General features: G+C 38.1%; 1 protein-coding gene across 22 annotated transcripts in view; it reads left to right on the forward strand.

Moving 5' to 3' along the window:
* nrxn1a (neurexin 1a) overlaps nt 1-22,484 on the forward strand; it is a 193,417-nt gene that overhangs the window by 23,756 nt on the left and 147,177 nt on the right. Inside the window, exon 1 of one of the 22 annotated variants that reach the window (XM_051914400.1) lies at nt 3,925-3,945. The exons of the other annotated variants lie outside the window; for them this stretch is intronic. The gene's annotated coding sequence lies outside the window, so the exon portion shown is untranslated. Of the gene's footprint in view, nt 1-3,924; nt 3,946-22,484 lie in introns of those variants that run through there. 22 annotated transcript variants of the gene reach the window in all.

Here is a 22,484-nt window from a genome sequence, read left to right on the forward strand (position 1 = left end):
ATGTTAACTGATAGTTTCCTCCAGGTATTATAAATGTCCTTGGATCCTGCAGCTATGATTCACTGACCAAAAGATAGAACTGTGCTTTTGAGCTTTACATTAAACAGAAATAGAAAGTCGTGACAGCCCTCCAAAAAGCGGAAAAAAGAACGAAAGAAAACAAAAAGAGAAATCATTGGCAACACAGATCAATACACAACGGACACACAAGCTCCCCAGGTGAGCAAGATGGAGATCAGACATTGAATCGATAGCCTGCAGTCAATAGAGGAGAGTGACTGAGGTGATGGAAAACTATATCCTGGGCAGACGAGCGAGAGCACAGTCCCCGAGGCGAGGGGGTGGGGGCCCTAAGCTGAGCTTGCACGACCGTTTCATTTTCAGCGGGAATACGTCCGACCTTGGTTATTTAAGATCAGCATAAATCTCCCTTGAGTAGAGCTGGCAGCAACTCACTCCCTGTTGTGCCACTTATCTTCATAGAGCATCGTTTGCTAGCAGCCAAATTGTCAAGAGATTATTTTTTACTTTATTTATTCTTTTATACCTTGGTAGCAGATGTGATATCGTGATTTATTGTTGTTTCAGCAGGTTGATGCCAGGAATAAACAGGACGCTTATCTGTATTCTAATTTCTGATAGAGCACCTACAATAAAGCACTGTAGCTACCGCGACCTTTAAAGCGATTAAATATACAAACATGCGCATTCGAAAATGAACCTTAAATACACACACACACACACACACACAAATAATTTTTTTTAAAGCTGAAGTGATGCGTGATGACAGCTTGTGTATTGAAAAGCAGTAAATATGCATGAGAAAGGCTGCTAAGCATTTTCCTCTTCACAGTCGGTGGATTGTGAAAAAAGATGTGAATTGTGTGATTCATTTCTCATGAGTCATAAAGCTTATGCATTCATAGTCGCTCCTTTAAGTGCCATATGTGAACTTCAGATTCAGGCTGAATACGGCAAGAAAAAAAAAAACAGTCGGATCCCTGCGGTTAGTTGCCCTTAAAGGTTTCCGATGCATAAAGATAAACAGACAGACAGCTTCGGCATGATAGATTGACGGGTATTTTAATGAAACCATAAATGAGGCTGTTTTGCCCCGCGCAGATTCAAGTGCAAATTCAAGCCATCCTCTCGAGATAATTGTAATACCTTAATTAACAGAACACATGAATGCATAAAGGCCTCAGAAGGGAAAATACGTATTTAAATCCTTCCGTTTAGCCCACTTTGATGAATTTCAAATTTCTCGCACTGAAGGGACGGGGAGCGCCCCCGCGGGAGAATGAGCTCTGCCATTTCCCCATTCCTCTTGACCTGCCAAATCTGTGGCGGCCGGCACCAGTCGGCCTCCCTGGGGGTGTGCGGGTACTCATTAATCTCCGGCTCGCTGTCCCAAAGGGGGCAGAGTAATTGTTTAATAGTAGATACTGAGAGATCATGATTCTCTCGGTTTGACATTTATGAGGTCATCAGTGTCTCTCTACATTAATAAACATATTTATTCACACGACACGGCCGATAAAATGGGCTTTACGGATATCCGGCGAACCGCATGGCCAGCTTTTCATAAGAAGAGTATCAGCGTGACATTTCTAATGTGTGTAATTTACTGAACGACGCAATTATATCACCAATATAATGATGGGCTGTGATTGACATTGTGTGTGTTTTAATAGCAAACCACAATGACATTTCACATGGAAAGCGTTGCGTGTCTTGCCCTTGCTGTTATTCCTTCTGTTTGCTTAATTGTTTTGCTAATTATCATGTAATGGCATAATGCTTGCCACTCTATATGTCAACTCTAAAAATATGTTGCCATTTATATTTCTGACACAGGGGCGATGAGCTCTCTGAATTTTAATGAGCGTGGATTGCTATATATATATATATATATTAGGAAATAATTGATTTCGGGCCACGGACTGGCTGTAGTTAACCCCTTATTAAAATTGAAACCTCTTGTCATTAAAACCTTCCAGGCCAATTAAGCCAGGAAAGAATGTTTATGTGAGCTGATTAATCTTCAGGCTTTTTGTTGGGATGGTTTTCCCATGTCCTCTTCAATCGATGAATGGATATAGTCAGAATCTCAAATTACAATTTTGTCATCATTTTATGTAATTCCAAACCTTTTTTAATCTTTGGTGAACTGTTAGTTCTGGAAGCACATGCATGTCATGTCAAAAATGATCGAAAGTGAATACATTTTAGGCATTTATGCAGTTGGCAGGTGCTTTTATCCAAAGTGACTTACATTTCTTTTAAAGGGGTCCTATTTTGCCTCTTTTTACAAGATGTAATATAAGTCTCAGGTGTCCCCAGAATGTGTCTGTGAAGTTTCAGTTCAAAATACCCCACAGATCATTTATTATACCATGCTGAAAATGCCTATTTTTGAGTTGAAGCAAAAACATGCTGTTTTCGTGCGTGTATATTTAAATGCAAATGAGCTGCCTGCTCCCCGCCCCCTATCCAGAATAGCACTGTGCCTCAGATACTCTGCCAAAAACTAACAAAAAGCTCCATGGTTTTCTGAGCGCACACATCCAAAGCATGCGCAAGCAAAGTGAGTTGTCAAACGGCGCATTGTGTGAGTATTAAACTAAGTTCTCTTTCACATCTTATTTGCTTAAGCTGTCAAATACACACAAGGTTATGTTAAAAACACACAAAGTTCACATAAACAGTTATGTCTGTGAACGTAAACAGAAGGAAAACGAAATCACATGTGTATATTAAATCTGTGTATGGAAGTGAAAGCAGCATAATATACAGTACCTACTGCTTTATATGCTGTTAATATGGATTAAACAAAAGAAAAACAGAAAATCACTCACTGCTCTTGACTGAATAATTTTAGTAGCTAGAATACATTTCTTACTTGAATGCTGCTGTTAAATGCTCTGCTGAGGAGATAAACATGGCAGACTGTGTACAGCTTACTAAAGGGGAGGAGCTAAGCTAATAGGGCAGATTCCGTGCCAGTTGTATGTGGGGGCTAATAGTGCACATTCCTGAATGGCTCATTTTGAGACACTGTTTCAGATTTATAAGGAAAATAACAAACGGAGTGGATGAACTTTTTTTTTTTTTACCACAATAGTTCACACACTGCGGACACATAATTATGTTCAAAAACAATATAAAAGTGAATTTTGCATAATAGGTCCCCTTTAAGGTATACACGTTTTATTAGTTCCTGTTTTCCCTGAGAATCAAACCCATGACCTTGGCATTACTAGTGCCATACTCTATTGTTTGAGCTACAGGAAGGCTGTGAAGTTGACTTCAGTAGCAAACTATGCTGGCTAAGTTTTATAACAAAGGGCTGTTTTCCTGTGATCGTCAATTGAAGCCACCAAAGTGTTGCTGCCCAGCCAATTCATTTAAGTTGACTTAACAGAGAGACCTCTTGGATTGGCTGTCTCAATCTAAACGTATGGCCCATCACATCTTTAATAGCAAACACAAGATGGGCTTACCGCCACAGTGGCTCTGGGGCTGATCATTCGTCTCGTGTGGAGAGGGGGGCAGTAAATCAGCCCTGGCTGGGGATGTGACGCCTTGGACGGGGATAATTTGTGCTCATTCTGTTCTGGAGAAACTGGGCCGGAGATCATTAGGCCATAAATCATGCCAAAGACGGATGTAAATGTAAAAGAACAGGAAACACAAAAACAGAACCCTGAGTCAAGACTGGAAATGGAAACACTGTGCTCTGTTAAATGACTTCCTGGGCTGGTTTAGCTGGTAATTTTCCTTGAGCAACAAACTTTCAAGAAGGAGTTCTTAAAGACTTCTATGTGGTGGTTTTCAGTTGAAGTTTATTTTAATGAAATATGACAAACTGTCTGTGAAGGATGGTGGAATGGCACAGGTTTTTTCACATTGTCTTGCAGCACATTATTGGAGCAGTGTGAGTGGGTATGATCATGCATCTTTGTTTGAGGGGAATTGGGAGTACTTTGCATGTACATTGTTGTTTAGAAGCTCATTGCTGCCTTTATATTTTATACTCTTGGAGCTTGGTCTTTATGGTCTTGGAGCGTAATTTGATGATGAAATGCCAGATAAGAGTGTTCAGTCAAGCTGTTATTTGTATATGTACCTCTTACAATGAAGAAATGCTCTGTTTTTGTATCTATAGTTGAATAGAGATAGGGCAGAGCTTAAACTGGAAATACATCACAACTACATTGGGCAGCCATTACTTCAGTCTTTAGTGTCACATGATCCTTCAGAAATCATTCTAATATGCTGATTTTGTACTCAATTAATAATAATTATCAATGTCTGCTGCTTTATTTTTGTGGATGAATAGAAAGTTTTGTTAGATGAATAGAAAGTTCACAAGATCAAAATTTATTTGAAATAGAAATCTTTGTCTTTTGTAACATTATAAATGGCTTTACTGTCACTTTTGATCAGTTTTGTCCTTGCTGAATAAAAGTATTCATTAAAAAAAAAAAAACTTACCCCAAACTTTTAAATGGTAGTATATCATGTTTTCCATAAAAATATTAAGCAGCAAAAAAGTTTTTAACATTGATAATAATAAATGTTTCTTGAGCACCAAATCAACATATTTGAATGATTTCTAAAGAATCATGTGATGCTGAAGACTGGAGTAAGGACTGCTGAAAATTCAGCAATTTTTTCTTTTTTTAAATTTTAATATTATTTCACAATTTTTAGTGCATTGTTATCAAATAAATGCAACCTTGGTGAGCATAAAAGATTTCTTTCAAAAAACCCTAAAAAGGTCTCAATTATTTAAAAAAGCAGTGTATTACCATAATAATATATTAATTATATGTAGTTAAAAAGCTTCATTTTTTTGTCAAATAATTAAATTATTATTATTAATATTTATACAAGTTCACTAAAATATTGCTTTATCCTTGTCCTTGTTGGGCAATGTTTAATTTTTTGTCTCAGTAGAATTTGGTAGAAATTTTTTTCTTTATTTGTGCCTTTCCGAATAATTCAGTCGGCTTTTGTGTATCTTTTTGCCCTGCTTTTGTTCTTTTCTCTCATTTTCACCTTGAACTTTATACTTACTGGTGAGAGAGAGATTCCTCTACCATGTCACTTTACCCTTTACAACTGCTCTCTCCTGCTGGCCTTCTTTATACAGACAGGAAGGATATAATACACCTCTGTGTGTGTATATGTATGCTTATTTCATCCTTAGAAATGGTTTAAATTTGTTGTTTAGTCTTTTCTTCCAATTTAAGACTGCTCAGCATCCATGTGCAGTACCAAGATCTATTGAATATTCATCCAATAGCTTGTTTTCTTTCTGAGATCCCTTTTTTTAATTTGGGTGGGAGCGTCCACAGTAGTGGGAAGATGCAAAGAGTGCTTTTGGTGTGGGTTGTGTGAAACTATAAAAGAGCCGTATGATGCTTGAATGACGTAAAAACAAAAGATTTTAAGTGAGAGGAGTTGTCGTGGTTACCAGAAAAGGTCTTAAACAATAGCTGATGTTCTCCTTGGGACCGAAGAGAAGACTAGCGTCACAATGAGAAGGGTTGCCTAGCAATGCCGGAAGAGTAGTTGTTCGGTTTGTGCTACACAGAATAGATATCTAGTCATATTCAAATGAAAAGCACTTTTGGATCTTCGAGATTTAGAGTTCCAGGGATCTAAATGGGCGATGGATACAATGAACGCTGCATCTCATGCTCAGTCTTTTTGTTCTTCATGCATTTGCTGACAATGAAGCACGGAGCGATCTTTATTAATACAATTTCATAATGCTTTTGCTAATTGATTAAAAGGTGATTGCTGAAAGGTCTAACATGTTCTGGCTGCATTGGTCCGTCTGGGTTCTAATTGCTTTTTAATTGAGTCTTTCTTCCTTTGAATCCGTATCTCCGATTAATGCTTTTTAAAATGGAGGGCAAAGATTGGATAAGCGAGGCTGTTTTCTTTCATAAGATTTCCAATAATCCATATTCATGTCTGGTATGGTGTTATGTTAATGAATTGGAGCTCTTTACGCTGGGTAGAAATGAGTTCCCCCTCTCCTCTTCGCTCCTCGTGATAAGTGCGAGCCACGCCGCGCTCGAGTGGAGAGCGAGCTCTGGAATACATTTAGATTCCCACCACAAGAACAACCTGTCAAATTGGAAATATGGAAATATGACAGCTTATTGAATCCTAGGCAATTTAATGAAGAATGATATTTGATAGGCAAAGCATTTTTGTCAAAAGCAATTATACAAATCGTGCCTGTGCCAAGCCTGGCAAAAACAGCCTTGATTCTGATTTCTTTTCTGCTCATTCTGTTTTCAGATGTGCATGTGTGCATTTATAGGATGATTTGAGTGAGAAACAGGAAAAGAGAGAGAAGAGAGCAGGCTGGCATCTGCAGCATATGGCAAAAAGCATAATACCTCATAGAGAAAGCACTCAGCGAACTGAGAAGAGCAAATGGAACCGATGTCAAAAGAGCAACTTTGCTCTGTAGCCTGTGCTGAAACAGAGCAGGCCTCTTTCTAATGTAACAAGGGCACACCGACAGGGTTCATGTTGTGTGCTCTTCTCTGTAAATGCTATCCTTTTTTTACCTTTTATGTCATGGATCATACCTCATGCTCCTAAAAACTGAAGTTTTGCCTCTACTCTCCCACTCAGAGTGACTTCAAAAGGATAATTCACCCAAAAATGAAAAAGCTGTCATTTACTCACCCTCATGTCGTTCCAAACCTGTACGACTGACTTTCTTCTGTGCAATACTATTTCTTTACTGTTTTTAACATTTCTTTGTGTTTTTTTGTTCATACAATAAAAGTCAATGGGATCCCATGTTTGTTTTGAACCCTACTGAAGAAAGACACATAGTCATACAGATTTGGAACAACATTAGAGTGAGTAAATGACAGAATTGTCATTTTTGGTGTGAACTTTCCTTTTAACATCAAAACCGCAATGCTTGTCAAAACTTTCAAACCTCATTCAGCAGTTATAATCCCACACACTCTAACAATGAAGTGAAAACATCAATTGTGAGATAAAACCACTGCTTTATTGAACAAAAAAAAAAAAAGTGGCAAACATGTGACCTTCCTCAATGCCTAGTTTAACCATGCTTAATGCAGGAGCTGTCTTAATATGAGAAGTCACATGATTGCATGGATCACATGGCCAATAAAAGCAGTGGTTTTATCTCTCAAATTGATGTTTTCTCTTCATTGTTAGAGTTTGTGGGCTGTTTTTGGTGAGTTTTTGGTTATTTAGCAGTCATAATCCAACACTTCTTACTCATTAAAGGGTTAGTTCACCAAAAAAATGAAAATTCTGTCATTAATTACTCACCCTCATGTCGTTCTACACCCGTAAGACCTTCGTTCATCTTCGGAACACAAATTAAGATATTTTTGATGAAATCCGATGGTTCAGTGAGGCCTGCATTGCCAGCAAGACAATTAACACTTTCAGATGCCCAGAAAGCTACTAAAAACATATTTAAAACAGTTCATGTGATTACAGTGGTTCAACCTTAATATTATAAAGCGAAGAGAATACTTTTTGTGCGCCAACAAAAAAACCCCCACAAAATAATGACTTATATCCTAGTGATGGGCGATTTCAAAACACTGCTTCATGAAGCTTCGAAGCTTTACAAATCTTTTGTTTCGAATCAGTGGTTCGGATCATGTAACAAACTGCCAAAGTCACGTGAACTATTTAAATTTCGAAACACTTATGACATCATAAAGCCTCATTTACTGAAATCACGTGACTTTGGCAGTTTGATACATGCTCCGAACCACTGATTCGAAACAAAAGATTCGTAAAGCTTCGAAGCTTCATGAAGCAGTGTTTTGAGATCGCCCATCACTAGATATTGTTGAAAAGTCGTTATTTTGTTTTGTTGGTGCACAAAAAGTATTCACGTCGCTTTATAATATTAAGGTTGAACCACTGTACTCACATGAACTGTTTTAAATATGTTTTTAGTACCTTTCTGGGCATCTGAAAGTGTTAATTATCTTGCTGGCAATAGAGGCCTTACTGAGCCATCGGATTTTATCAAAAATATCTTAATTTGTGTTCTGATGAATGAGATGAACAAAGGTCTTACGGGTGTGGAACAACATGAGGGTGAGTAATAAATTACATAATTTTCATTTTTGGGTGAACTAACCCTTTCAGCAGAACTCAAGGATGTACATTTCTAAGAAACATACCCATTGAGTCCAGGAATTTGCTTTGGCGAATGTGCCATTCACGGGAGTACATACATCTCAGGGTGGCGGTCTAATCCCGCGCCGCTTGCAACGTGAATAAGTGCTGGTACAGTTCAACATGACCCACGCCTGATACTTCATTGGGGAAGGGGGCTAATTTGTCTTCTCCAATGGATTTAGTTTGTCAGGGCTTTAACTAAATTGAAAGCGGGGAGGAACAGAGGTTGAAGAGCAGCGAGAGATCCGTTAAGGTGGCGCCGTTACCGCTGACAGACTCTGCTGTGGCGACTGGGATATTGCAGCCATTTCTCACTGCCACTGCGGCTGCAGGAGCCACAGGATGCGGAGCAGAGATGCCTATGTTCGAGACCATTAGGGACCTGGGCAACCACTGAGCCTAAGGGAAAAAACACTACACCCAGACACAGCCTGCAGCCAAAACACTGTGTGTGTGTAGAGTGTGTGTGTGTCCAGGCACTTGCCTATTCGTCCAGCTGTTCATTATAGCGGTCGTGTACACAATGCCTCAATATTTAATGGTTCTGTGATTGACTCATCTTCACCTCGCCGCTGTCAATACCATGGGAGAGATGGGAGGGTGAGGTCACTGAACTGTCCATTCTTTTCTTTTAACAGCCAAGGATGTAATCCAAGGCTTTGGGATGTTGTCTCACTTTACTGTCCTCACTAGCTTTGTTATAATAGCGTGGAGCTGCAAGCTCATTTCCTGACTCAAATGGTCTGTGTGAGTGGCCGGGTATGCGAGGCCCGAGCTTACAGAGAGGCCTGTCAGCCACATTAATAATAGAGGACTCAAATTGCTTAAACTGAAGCTGCAGCGAAGAAAATCAATGTGGAAAATGATTGCTGGAAGCTTCCTTGTGAAAGGAAGACCTGGGGTCTCATTGTTTGTCTCGCTTTCAACCATTTCGAACTGTGGTTTAGCAAAGTACAATAGGGAATCTGTAGGGAAGGTTTGGTAAATAATTTACCTTCGACAGCTAGCTTAGCAGTTCCCTCTATAGATCCAAATCTGTAGAAAATGTCTAAATGTGAGGCACTCTATAATTTTGAATCAGAAGCTGCTGTTTTTGGAGATACGTAATATGTAATTGCATATACTGTACACTACAATGAAAGTACTTTAATTTAGCAAGAATGCATTAAATTGATCAAAAGTGATAGTAAAGACATGCATAATGCTACAACAGATTTCTATTTCAAATAAATGCTGCTTTTTCAAATCTTCTATTCATCAAAAAATCCAGAATTTTTTTTACAAAAAATATTAAGCAGCACAACTGTCGATAATAATTGTTTCTTGTGCAGCAAATCAGCATATTGGAATGATTTCTGAAGGATCATGTGACACTGAATACTAGAGTTGTGGCTGCTGAAAATTCAGCTTTGCCATCACAGGAATAAATTACATTTTAAAGTATATTAAAATATGAAAGTTATTTACAGCTCATGTTACATTTGCCTCAGGAAAGTCATTCAGTGTCCATAATTTGTAGCTAGAAAACATGTAGCTAAAATCATAAATATATTGTTATGCACTATATTATAAATGCATTACTGTTGCCTTATGTAATGCATTTTGAACAAATCTCCTAATTCTGACAAAAAGTCTGAAAACTGTCTATAAAAAATTAGTCTTTAGAGCCCATTTTCTTAAAAACACATTTTTCAGCAACCACCATTGAAATGAGTAGAAACAAAATTAGATTTTTATGTCTTTTTCATTCAGTAATATATCTCAAAATATATTTCTGGGTCAAAACAAATTCAGTATGATGGAGCAGGTCACAATTCACCTTGGATAGCTACTTCAGAGATTCTCTTCACAGATTCAAGTCTGTAGAAAATGTCATGCTATATATATCGCAGTCACAACATCTGGTGAAGCCACTTATAGATGACAAGGAGCGCTGTTGCTTTGAAGATCTCCGATCTCTCGTACTCTCTCGTTATTAACTCCTTAAATCCTCTTGAACGCTTATCCCGTGCCTCACAAGTTTCTTTTCTATGTGCAGCGTTGTTTTATGCTGTCATGGGCAAGTTACAGGAAAAGATCCTGACTCGCCAAGATTTTCTTGTTTAAAGACCTTGCTGTCCTTCTCACTCCGAAGGTGAATCATGAGAGCGGTGTGGTGTGATGTATAAAGACGGTTCGTATGATTTTTCATATAGGCGGACTGTTCGTGTCAGCAGGAGGGAGAGGGTCTGTGGGCCGCTGTGGTCGGGGAAAAGGATTTCATCAGTCCTGACTCCTACTTTTGTTGCCTAGACAAAAGTGCCTGACGAGAATTTTCTCGCAAGACGATGACAATGATCATGATAAATGCTCTCAAAATGGCTGCCTCTTTATCATTCGCCGTTAACTCTATATTCTCATTTTATGCAGTTAGTGAGCTTACAAAAAAATGTTCATCAAAACGAGCAGGGAAAAGTGAGACTGCAGAGTTTTTGTTATCAAATTGATCATTATAAGCTTTATCTCGCTCGCAGTGCGCCAGAGAAAACAAACGGCGCTGTCAGCCGCAGCACATCACCCATAATTCCTCGTCCTTTTTGCTCCATAAACAGTTGTTCCATCCGCACCGACCTTGGCGAGAGAGATAAATAAGTGGAATTAATTTGTTGCTGGGGCGACAGGGAGGCGTAACGAAGAGCACTGCCTGTTATTAATGTCCCTCCCGGCTGTGGCCGCACCCCCAAGGACCATAGGCACACTCGGAGAGGAGGTCAGGAGAGAGGGAGGGGCTGACCGGTCCAGTGGGCAGCACGGTGAGAAGACTCGGGGTGATAGAATGCGCAAAGAGGCCACGGAGAGCCCGAGGCAGAGACAGATGATCTGCCAGATTGACAGGAAATTAGACTGAAAGCTGGTAGATATGCCAACGGCGCTATCTCTCTACAGAGCACCGGCTTCACGCTGCTTCATTATAGAGCGCCGAGTAGAACGCTTTTTGATAAGGCCAGACTTGTGACCCGCAAGGGTGCGTAATTAAGCACGAGCGTTTAGTACGTCAGTTCTTGGTGTGCGTACGGTTGGGCTTTTGTCTGTACATTGTGTCAGGCAAGTCATAATATTTAGCCGAGCAATCCAGTCCTCGTTCCCGGTTCGGTTAATTGAACCTGGCGAGAAGTAGGGCAGTGTCGCGTAAATGGTGATTGACCTCGATAAATTTTAGGCAACCCTGGTGTGCGAGGGGAGGGCTGTGCAGACACATTTCTACACCAGACCCGGTAATTAGCTTTAATTTCCTACCTTTATGGCTCGTCATTAAAATTAAGCCTCCCAGTAACGCATTTATTACCCTTCTCGGGAACAGTAGATGTTCCTCGCAAAAAAGAAAACCGTTTAGGCGAGAATTTACATTTTAACGATTATTCAAGCTGCTGTTTCCGTGAAATGTGATGCGTTCTGTGCGACTGTTTCTATCTGATTTTACAATATGCAACCGTGCCAATTAGCACAGCTACTGTTTGCTAGCGTGGGCCTGCACGCCAGGATGACCAGGGCGGCTCATGGTGAAGTGGATGGCAGGAGACTGCAATTATATCATATCACCCACTTCTCTCAGAAGGAGGTATAAATCTCCATCCACTCTCGGAGGAAGTATTGTTTTGCACATACATTTCAAAGGATTACTCATTCCGGTAATTCAAGAATAGGCAGTGCATTATAGGGATCCAGCAGGCTGAGTGATGATTAATTGCCGGTACTTTTGAAAATGCAGTGGGCATAGTTGCTTCACAGTCATGTTTATATCTGGACCTTGTCGTGATGGAGCGGTTCACGGTCCTACTAAAGCCTGTGCGATTAAAACTGAAGTGTGATCTAAATTTTCAGGGACGTGATGGAAAGTCAAGTCACGCTTCATTTTGCAAGGTTCTTTGTTCTAATATAAAAAGTGACTTAAAAACCATGAATGTGCAAAGAGTTGTGTTCTCTGTGCAGATTAGTTTTTTACAATTGATTGTGCTTTGCTCAATACTGAGTACATGTCTTCAAAGCTCTTCACACTGTGCAACAGCTGTGTCTGTGGTCTAAACTTGCTAATTGCTTTTCAATTGCTTTCATACAAAATGCATTTATTGACTCTATCAGTAAAAATTTTTTCCTGAACCAACTCATCCACTATGTTCGAATCTGCACTCTGTATTTCCGTACTCTTCAAAATTGCTATATTCATGTTTTTGAATCAGAGTGCTTTTTTTTTGTACAGCAGCACCTTATTGAAGAATGTTCTAGATCTACAAAAACACGTAATACGTTTTCGTTTGTTAACATTAGTTAACTACATTATTTAATATACAACTAACAATGAAGAATGCTTCTACAGCATTAATTAATCTTATACTAAATTCAGCATTTATACAAAAATAAGGTCCCATTAGTGTTAGTTAATACATTATCTAACATTAATTAACAATGAGCAATACATTCGTTACAGTTCATAAAAATACCACTGTTCATTATTAATGTTAGCTGATGTCCGTTAACTAATGTTAATAGATACAGCATTTGATTTTAGTTTTTTACACTTTATTTTAGGGTTCAAGTACTCACTTTAAACTAGTTGCTTATTAGCTTGCATATTAGTAGTATATTGGTTGTTTGTTAGTACTTATAGAGCACACATTAATGCCTTATTCTGCATGACCTTATATCCCTTAATCCTACCCAATACCTAAATTCAAATGCTATAAAATCTACCTTATTACCATTAATAAGCAGTAAATTAGGAGTTAATTGAGGCAAAAGTTGTAGTTAATAGTGAATACATGTTCCCTATACTAAAGTGTTGCCATTTTTTTTTTTTAGTAAATGTTAAAATTAACATCAACTAAGATTAATAAATGCTTTAGAAGTGTTAACTAAAGTAGTTAACTAATGGAACCTTATTGCAAAGTGTTTTTATACAAATCATTGTTAAACAAAATTTGAATGTTAACATTAGTTAATGCACTATGAACAATGAACAGTTGTAATTTTATTAACTTGCATGAAAATATATTAATGCTGTAAAAATGTATTGTTTATTGTTCACTTATGCATTAGCTAATGTTAACAAATGAGACTTTATTGTAAAGTGTTAAAGTGCAATTAGATCTGTCACAGCTGATTCCTCTTTTTGTGGAAAATTTTGTAACCATCTACTTAAAAAGATGTAATACTTTTTATATTGATTCTGTTATTTAAATTATGGCTGCCAGAGAAAGTAGTGATTGGGCACATGTTTAATTGGGTCACAGTTAGGGGTGTAACTGTTCAAATTACTTACGGGTTGGTTTGTATCACGGTTTTAGAGTATGTGCTATGTTCAGGAAAAAAAGACTACTATCAATTAAAAATAAAGAAAATTAGAACAAATAATCAAACTACAAGCAATAGCACAAATAAATACAATAAAGCAAAGATACAAATGAAAATGATGTTTTTTTTTTGTTGTTTTTTTTTTACTTTTGTTGTTTGATTACCATTAAAAACACAGACAGAGTCGTAGACATAACACACAGATCCAATATACTGATACTCGTACACGTCTTGCCTTTCTTGACTGTTTACATTCACTTGAGACATAACTGACTATGTTTGCTAAGATACTCGCCAAGATGGGCATGTCTGTTCAAGCGCAAGAAGTTGTGAAAGAGAACTCAATTCAGTATTCGGACGTTGTCTGAGAAGCAGCTTTCTGTGTGCACGATGTGGATGTGTGTGCACAGAAAACTTATCACAAAACTCGCGCAAGATCTCTTTCCCGTCTTCTTTCGCTTGAATGTTTAAATTGGTAAGGCTTAAAACACATGCAAATGATAAACTTTCATGGTGATGCAGCACTGGCCCGATCCTTCGCTTGCCATGCTGAATGGCAACACACCAACATGTGAGAAACTGTAATGTCATCTAAAGATTTGTATACTAACAGTTGATTGGAGTGCTGAAACACATGCGGAGCATATCCATAGACAGAAACGTACTTTAACGAAACTTTGTCTCATCTGTTTAACACATGATTTTTTTCACCAAACCATATAGATGCGTCATCAGATTTGAGATTAACCGTGGTGCAAATGTGTGCCGAACCATTTGTGGAGAATGGTACAGTTCGTTTTTTTACAGAGAACCATTACACACCTAGTCACAATACAGAATGCATCCTTTACTTCTAGGATGACCTTCATACAAGACTTGTGTCTGATGAAGAACAGAGCAAGTGAAGAAAATTCGGCATTTCACCACTGTCCTGCAGTCACAGAATGTCAGCATAATGTGACTTTCAACCTCAATCTGCATTCCGTAATCCGAGGAATTTTTCCTCATTGAGGTGAAAAGTATAAGACCACCATTCATATGATCAGATGTCCCTCCTAGATGCAATGAATGCAGGATATCCAGATACATTTGCAGAGGATCGCCAGGAATGGATCAGGCATACAAAGAGATTGCATCATTGGTGCATTACAATACATTTGCCATTCTTATCCAAAATAACTAAATGAAACATTGGTGAAACCTCACAGCAATGCTCTATACTTTAACATCAGTTAATGCAAATAAACATTAGTTTATATAATTAAAAAAGCTGTAATGCTAAAAAACTTTGTTGCATAAATCATTCAAAAACTTGCCTTTAGTAGGAAAAGACTACTTTTATTCAAAAGCATGCATTATATTCATCAAAGGTGTCAGTTTTTTTATTATTTTTGATCAAATAACCAATTGCTGTTTAAAAAATATCGCAACTTTGAATAATTGGCTGATATACATTATATGGCAACTGTACTGTATTGATTGAATGTTAAAGGCTGTTTATGTATGTGAAGTTTTTATTGCTTAGAGTAGTTGGTCTTTACAACCATGAATTACCAGTACACCAGTACACTAATCTTTTCCTCCTCAATAATTACTCTGTGTAATAAGGGATGCAGATGAAATCGACTTTTGTTCACTGTTGTTCGTACATCTGTGTTCTTTGTTTGTTATCATACCCACAATGCCTTGTGCGCATCCATGGATCAATTCCAGACAACCTGGCAATACGTCACAGTAACGTAACTGAATGAAACTTGGATATTTTCTTCAAAAGAAAGCAAGATTAACTTTGACACCCACCCAAACCTCTCTTTTTTCTTTTTTTTTGTGAACTCTGCTATAGGACCAAATTGGACTGAAGGTTAATATCAGAAGCGTGCATTCATTTGCATGCATTTGCATCCATTGACAGTAACGGGCCATCCATCTGGGTACGGTTCAAGTGAGAGAGCAATAAGTGATGTGTGAGAGAGACAGCAGATGAGTGAATGAATCTGTGAACGTTGCGAAGCATGACCTCACCGGTGATCGATTGTGTATGTGAGTGTGTAAGGGTGTGATCTCATAGAGTTTCGGGTTACTGCAGACCATCACAAAGTAGTGAATGGCAGATGTGGAGTCTGATGCAGCTGCTGTGAACGAGTGAGAGTGAGCAACCGTGAGCGTGAGGTTTGCAGAGCTCGCGGTCACGCCGCCCTCCTTCGCCTCCGATGGGGGTCCAAGGCAGGCCCTGTCGCCTGGCAACCCACTGAAATAGCCCAGGACATGTCATGGGGGAGAGGATTACACCGTAATCAGGTTGCAAGGTCACAGCCAGAGAGTGAGTGTGTGAGAGGGAGAGAGAGAGGGAGGGAAATTCATTGCTGCAGAATATAGAATTTCATGCTTCTGGTTGAACTTCATTCATCAAGGTGTCTATTGAATGGGCATGCAGCCATGAGGAGGAAGTGGTAAAGGTTGCTGGAGAACCAGGTGAAGTGGGAAGAAGGCATGGTTGGGGAGGAGAGAAGCCCTCAGGAGTAATTGGATGGGGAGAAAGGATGCTCAGGATGTGAAATGAGTGTGTTGTGGTTCAGAATAGAACATGGAACAATTGTGTAGGTGGCGTACGGGTGCTGGGAAGAGGTCGAAATTGATTTGAGAGTGTATTTAATTACAAACTTCAATCAAGTCAATCTTGGTTAGAAATGTTTGCTAGGTCTTTTTTTTTTGCTATTTCTATTTGCAGCAGTCTAACCCTTTGATGAGATGGTACTCTTTAATTAAGATAAATTAGACACGAAATATAGCAGAAAAATAACAGCCCATTCCCATCCAATTTATTTATTTGTTTGGTTATTACTTTAACCCTGGCCTGTGACTGGGACTAATGAGCTATTGAATCACATTTGGGGAGGTGCCATGTTCGAGGTGGGAGGTGGGGAGGGGTTCGGAGAGAAAATAGAGAGAGGAAAAATGTGGGTTTAAATAATGACAAATCACCCTGACTGATAGAAGCGTAAGATTGCTTTTACTGATGGGAAGAGAAAATATTACGGCCTCTTCTCTGGGAAATTGAAAGGGTATAAATAAATTATATTAGAAGGGAGGGAGGGGGGAGTCAATGAAGAAAATTGGAGAGGGAGCACGAAAGAGAGAAAGAATGGAGGGAGGGAGAAAGAAAGAGTTACAAACTGTCGAGGCCACACTGGGTGAAAAGGACAGGGAGACATTGATTGTAATACATATCCATACAGATTATGTGTAGGATTATAGCAGAGTTCCATACATATCTCTACATAACTGTGAGACGGTGCAGTCAGTTTAAGTTACTTAAAGGGATAGTGTACACAAAAATTTAAATTGTGAAATGACATCCTTATGTCGTTCTATAAATACATGATTTTCTTGTTTCTGTGTAACACAATTTTTGAATAATATCCTGTCCACTTTGTGATATTCTTGTTTCCATGTAACAGGAATATCCTGGCCAATTTCCAGTGTTGGGCTCGTTCCTCAAAAAAATGTAATTTATTACTTGTTGCTAATTTCAAACGTAATATTATTACTTTACTTATTGCTTTCTGGCAACAGTAATTAGTTACACTACTAGTTATATTACTTTTCCTTCACGACCCACAGACCCACTTGTAATTGTGTATCTTCCCCATAAAATTCTTCTAAAATGTTAGTAACATATTTCTTCCTCATCATTTGGCCAAAATCCACATTGGATCGCAGTTAGAAGTTATTACAAACACTCAATGGTGATTGATAATGACTTTTAAGTAAAAATGTTGTATTAATCTAAATTGTCTCCTGACAAAATGTAATGGCAATATTACCATCTGCTGAATGTAAGCTTTTCCATATTCCAAGCTTGCCTGCTGCACTAGTGACTTCTTGTGCCTGTGCGAGCTGTGAAAATTATGAAAATAAATCAAGGAATTATTGGATTGTTGGATTTCAAATCAGTAAGGGAGAGGCATCAAAACTAACTAAGTAACGGGCTGTTTTATGGATGGTAACTAATATTATCACTGAAATCTTATTAGTAAGATTTCACAGTTTTGAAGTTACACTACTAGTTACTGCAAGTAATATTATTACTGTAACTAGTTACTAGCAAACATTATATCATAAAAGGGGTCCATATTGTACACTGTTAACCTGGATAAGTTGAATTTACTTTTTTTTTTTTTAATGAGGAAACTGGTTGCCCTAAAATAAAAAGTAATGTGAACTAAAAATTTGAGTTCATTTAACTTAAAATGTTTTGTAATGTCAATTACTCATACAATATTTAAGTTCAATGTACTAAATAAATTAAATTTGCAATTGTTATTTTTTTTTAATTTGTTAAACTAGAAAAATAAGAAAAAGCGAACAAACTCAAAATATATTCTTACAATTCTCTTTTATTTCAATTAAATTCCAAATTTTCATTGAAAATACAACATCCTGACAACATTTTCCTCATAAAACAAGTAAAAAAAAAAAAAAAAGTTTGTTTTAACAAATGAGCTTATTTTTAATCACATGAGTCTCGGAATAACAATGTGCATCAAAACTATATGGTTTGTTTACACTACTGAGTCCACAATATTAGCAGTAGTAAATTTTGGGTGCCAGCTCCATTACTTGCTGGATAAAATATAAAGTGTTTTACATACACTTAGGGTAGTCCAGGTGCAGGGCATAAATCAGTCAGAAAAAAATTATGTTTAATAATGTAATGCCTATAATGTTTAAATAGCTGTATCTTTTCACAGTTGTGAGGGCAATAACTTCCAAAACATCTCTTCTTGACCTGCAACACAAAACAAGATAGTCTGTCATTAAGAGGGCTGTGAAATCATCCGCTGAACTCACCGCTCAGGGGTTCAAGCGCGGTGATGTCCGCCAAGCGCAAGTAAGAAAACCAGCTAGCATCAGAGAAAAACTTTCATTCTACTTAAATTTATTCACACATTTAAATTATGTCCACAAATTAGTATTATCTGCTTATATATTTTAAGTAATGCAATCAAAATTAAATATTTTAGGTATATTGTAAGAGAGAAATCAGTATTTATTTATTTATTTATTCATTTATTTATTTATTCATTTTTAGTTGCCAACCAGCTTCACTGCAAATATTATGCACTGAATCAGCATCAACCAGTCTGAATCAGCATTGAAATTCATACTAATCTAAGCTGTAGATCCTGCTCCATTTTACCATCATACTTCCTTTATTACTCACCATATATGTGACACACGGTGTTCACCTCCTTTTCTCTCTCTCGCAGCTTGTTAACTGTATATGTGTACTCAGCAACAGCTATGCATATCCTTCCCCATTAACACATTTATACACAGCATATGCATAACACTGTGCACATGGAACACACGTTGACAGTTTACAAACTTGCACGCACACAAAGCGAGAAAGTGGCGCTTTCACACATATGGCGCAATCAGACCTACATTCAAGTGCAAACAGACTCTAACAAACATTGCAAACAGCTGGCAGTGAGATGTCTTAAGCAGTACACCTGGCGGTTTGAGATGTATATGAAATATATAAGTAAGCAATAAGGTACGAGAGGCTGTGCTGTATCGTGAATAAGTCACGTGACTTATTCACGATACAGCACTAGCCTCGATATATATTTGTATTACCACACAATACAAATATTAAAGCCAAAAATATGTATCAATGCAACTTTCATGAAGTAAACTGTCACTAAAAGCCTTCCTTCCGCTGGAAATAATAGTCCCTGACCGTGAACAGCAACAGAAGTTACATTATTACGCCATTAGATGGTGGCAAAGACTCTTTTTGAGTGTGTCAGTCAGTAGCGAAGACTTTTACACTGAAAAGACTGAACTGTTGTGAACATGGAACAACTGACAAATGCGTTGACTAGCGCTGTCAGTCACAGGAAAACCCCTCAACTGTTAAAAGGACAAGATAATACATCAGACATTTAAACAGATTTTTTTATTATGAACATAGAACTGACCTGAAGGAAAATGCTAAATCTGATTGCAGGTAATACACTCACTTAATCGATCTCTTTCTCACAATACATAATACAGTAAGCTTCAATGAACAATATCAATTGAGAACATACAGTTTACATTGCTAAGAGTGGTTGCTAAGGTTGTTGTGTAGTGATACACAGAACTGTTGGGTGAAGCGGTCATAGCCATGTTTTATCGTGAATAAAACACAGTTATTGATCAGAATTAGGGACAGGAACTAACCGTTTTATAACAGTCCCCTTATGACATTAGTATTTTGATATAAACATGCAAGCATGTGATCACATATCATATTAAGCGCGTGGGGTGGGAATTCTGGCATTTACAACGTTGTGTAATTGCGTTTCATAGTTCAGCTAAGATATGAGTGGGAGCATGTGCGCATATCAAAAACAGCATTTGCTTTGCTTATTAAATATGCATTTCAGGCCCATATGCAGAAGTATTGGTATACAACATTGTCTTTGAGGTGCTAACATGAATGGAAAACAGCTATTATAGGTTAAGGTTACTGGAGCTTCATCTCTTACACAGATGTTGCACCTTTTAAGTCATAATTGTGTTTGAGGCATTTTTGCCAGAGCATCAATTTTCTCTTGTTTAGAGTGAAAATTATGGAGCGCTCGTACCTGGCTTTGTGGGATTTCTTAAGCTGACTGCGGAAGGAAGATGTGAAGGCTTGAGACCAGCCAAGATATGAAAAATGCATTGTGGGCGGAAATGAATCCCTGAAAAAACGCTCTGTGATGGAGGGTGTGTGTGTGTGTGTGTGTGTGAACGTATTTGCGACCAGCAATCCACATGGTGACGGGTCTGCAAAGATTGAAGTCTCTTTTTTTTAATTTTGGGTTTAGATACGATGTGGGTGTGTGACTATGCCTGTTCCATTCCTCCATCCGCCTCTGTCTTTATATCTCTCTGTGCCTTCGCTCTCCCTCTTTCACATCTTCCCCTCTTCCCCCCCTTTCCATTCCATACTCAATCGATTTTGCTCTCTGACAGACAGCGGTTGCTTTTGATCCTAATCCTGTTATCTGTTTATACTGTGTCCTCAACATGGTGGCTGATGAGATTTCAATGCATTACTGTCACCCAGTCGCTGACAGCTCGACGTCTGTATGTGCGGCTATGCGTTTGTTGCCCGCTGCGAGTGTGGTAGAGCGTCTGATGCTAGTGGATTACTTTATTTTTTATCACTGGATTCAGGGTTTGTTTACTGGTTGGAATTTTGCTCTCTTGTACATAAAATCATATGTTACTTTACCTTAAATGCTAGCACACCACTAAAATGATTATTGCTTGCCTGCTGGGCTTCCAAACACTGAATAAGCCATGCATTCCTTTTTTTAAAGGGATTCTGTCTTCGTTTACTCATCCGCATGTCATTTCAAACATGTTTGACTTTCTAGAATGCAAAAGGAGATGTTTTGAAGTAGGGCTGTATGTTTAATCGAAACAAAAATGATAATCGAAAGGGCCCTTCATTTTAAAACTTGTAAGACCTTCGTTCTTCTTCAGAACACGAATTAAAATATTTTTGATGAAATCTGATGGCTCAGTGAGGCCTCTATTACCAGTAATGTCACCTAACCTCTCAAGATCCAGAAAGGTAACATATTTAAATCCATTTATGTGAGTACAGTGGTTCTATCTTAATATTATAAAGCGACGAGAATACTTTTTGTGTGCCAAAAAAACTAAATAATGACTTTTTTTTTTAACAATATCTAGTGATGGCCGATTTCAAACCACTGCTTTGAAGCTTAACGAATGATTTGTTTCGAATCAGTTGTTCAGAGTGCCAAAATGACGTGATTTCAGCAGTTTGATATGCGATCCGAATCACTGATTCAAAACAAAAGATTCGAACGAAGGTCTTACGGTTCTAGAACGACATGAGGGTGAGTAATAAATGACATTATTTTTATTTTTTTGGATGAACTAACCCTTTAAAACCGAAATAATAAATTAAAGCTAAATATAAGCTATAAATAAATCTTTTTTAAAATATTAATAAATACTTTTATATAAAGCGTATGCTTTTTAGTATATAAATAATACAAAAAATAATGTTGGGTGCACTATCCCTTTAAGAGTGAGCATTTGCACTACTTTTTTTCACAACTTGCTACAATTGATGTCAGTTAGCGTACTGGTAGCAGTGCATCTTAAATATGTGCCAAAGGCATGCCATCTCTGTTACCTCTAAAAATAAGCTCAGAAGAGGCGCAAGTGCATCAAACTGAATTGTGTATTCAAGAGACACATCAATTAGTTATGATGGTCGAGACTGAGAGAAGCATCCCTCAAGAGTTTGTGCACCACAGCTCTGAATATCCTCCCATTTTCTCTCCTCTTTACTTTCGGTTTTTCGCACTTGCTGTCTCGCCCAAATCTTTTAGCTTCTATCTCTCTCTCTGTTCCTCACTCCTCTTCTTTCTTGTTTGCATTTTACCTATCCATTTATCTATCTCTCCTCTCTTCGTGTCCGTCTCTTGACTATCACTAAATGATGTATTGCTGAGTCTAGGCAGGATGAGAGCCAGCAGTGATAAAGCAGCGTGCTGCCTCCGTTTCCTGCGTCCTCCATTTTGATTCAGTGGAGCTGTCCACGCAGATATGCGCTGAGGCATGCACACCGACACACTCCTGTGACTATAGCAGTGCGCACACACAATCCAAGGTGCAGTGGTTGTCAAGCAAGTTTGAATGTCTTTCAGTCTTTCTCATAAAGGCTCAGGCAAAGTCATCCTTGAAATAATGGAGGGAGACGTAAACACTCATTCATGTGCTCACACATGGAGGAAGATGGTGTGGATGGCTCTGTTCCAAAACCTAGTGTGCTGCCTACATAGTCGGCATGCTCAAGGAAATAAAAATCGGAAATGACGCAGGGAAAAATTTTTTTTTTTTTTTTTTTGACAATATCT

Source organism: Ctenopharyngodon idella, chromosome 12 (genome assembly GCF_019924925.1).
Source record: "Ctenopharyngodon idella isolate HZGC_01 chromosome 12, HZGC01, whole genome shotgun sequence".
Lineage (NCBI taxonomy): Eukaryota > Metazoa > Chordata > Actinopteri > Cypriniformes > Xenocyprididae > Ctenopharyngodon > Ctenopharyngodon idella.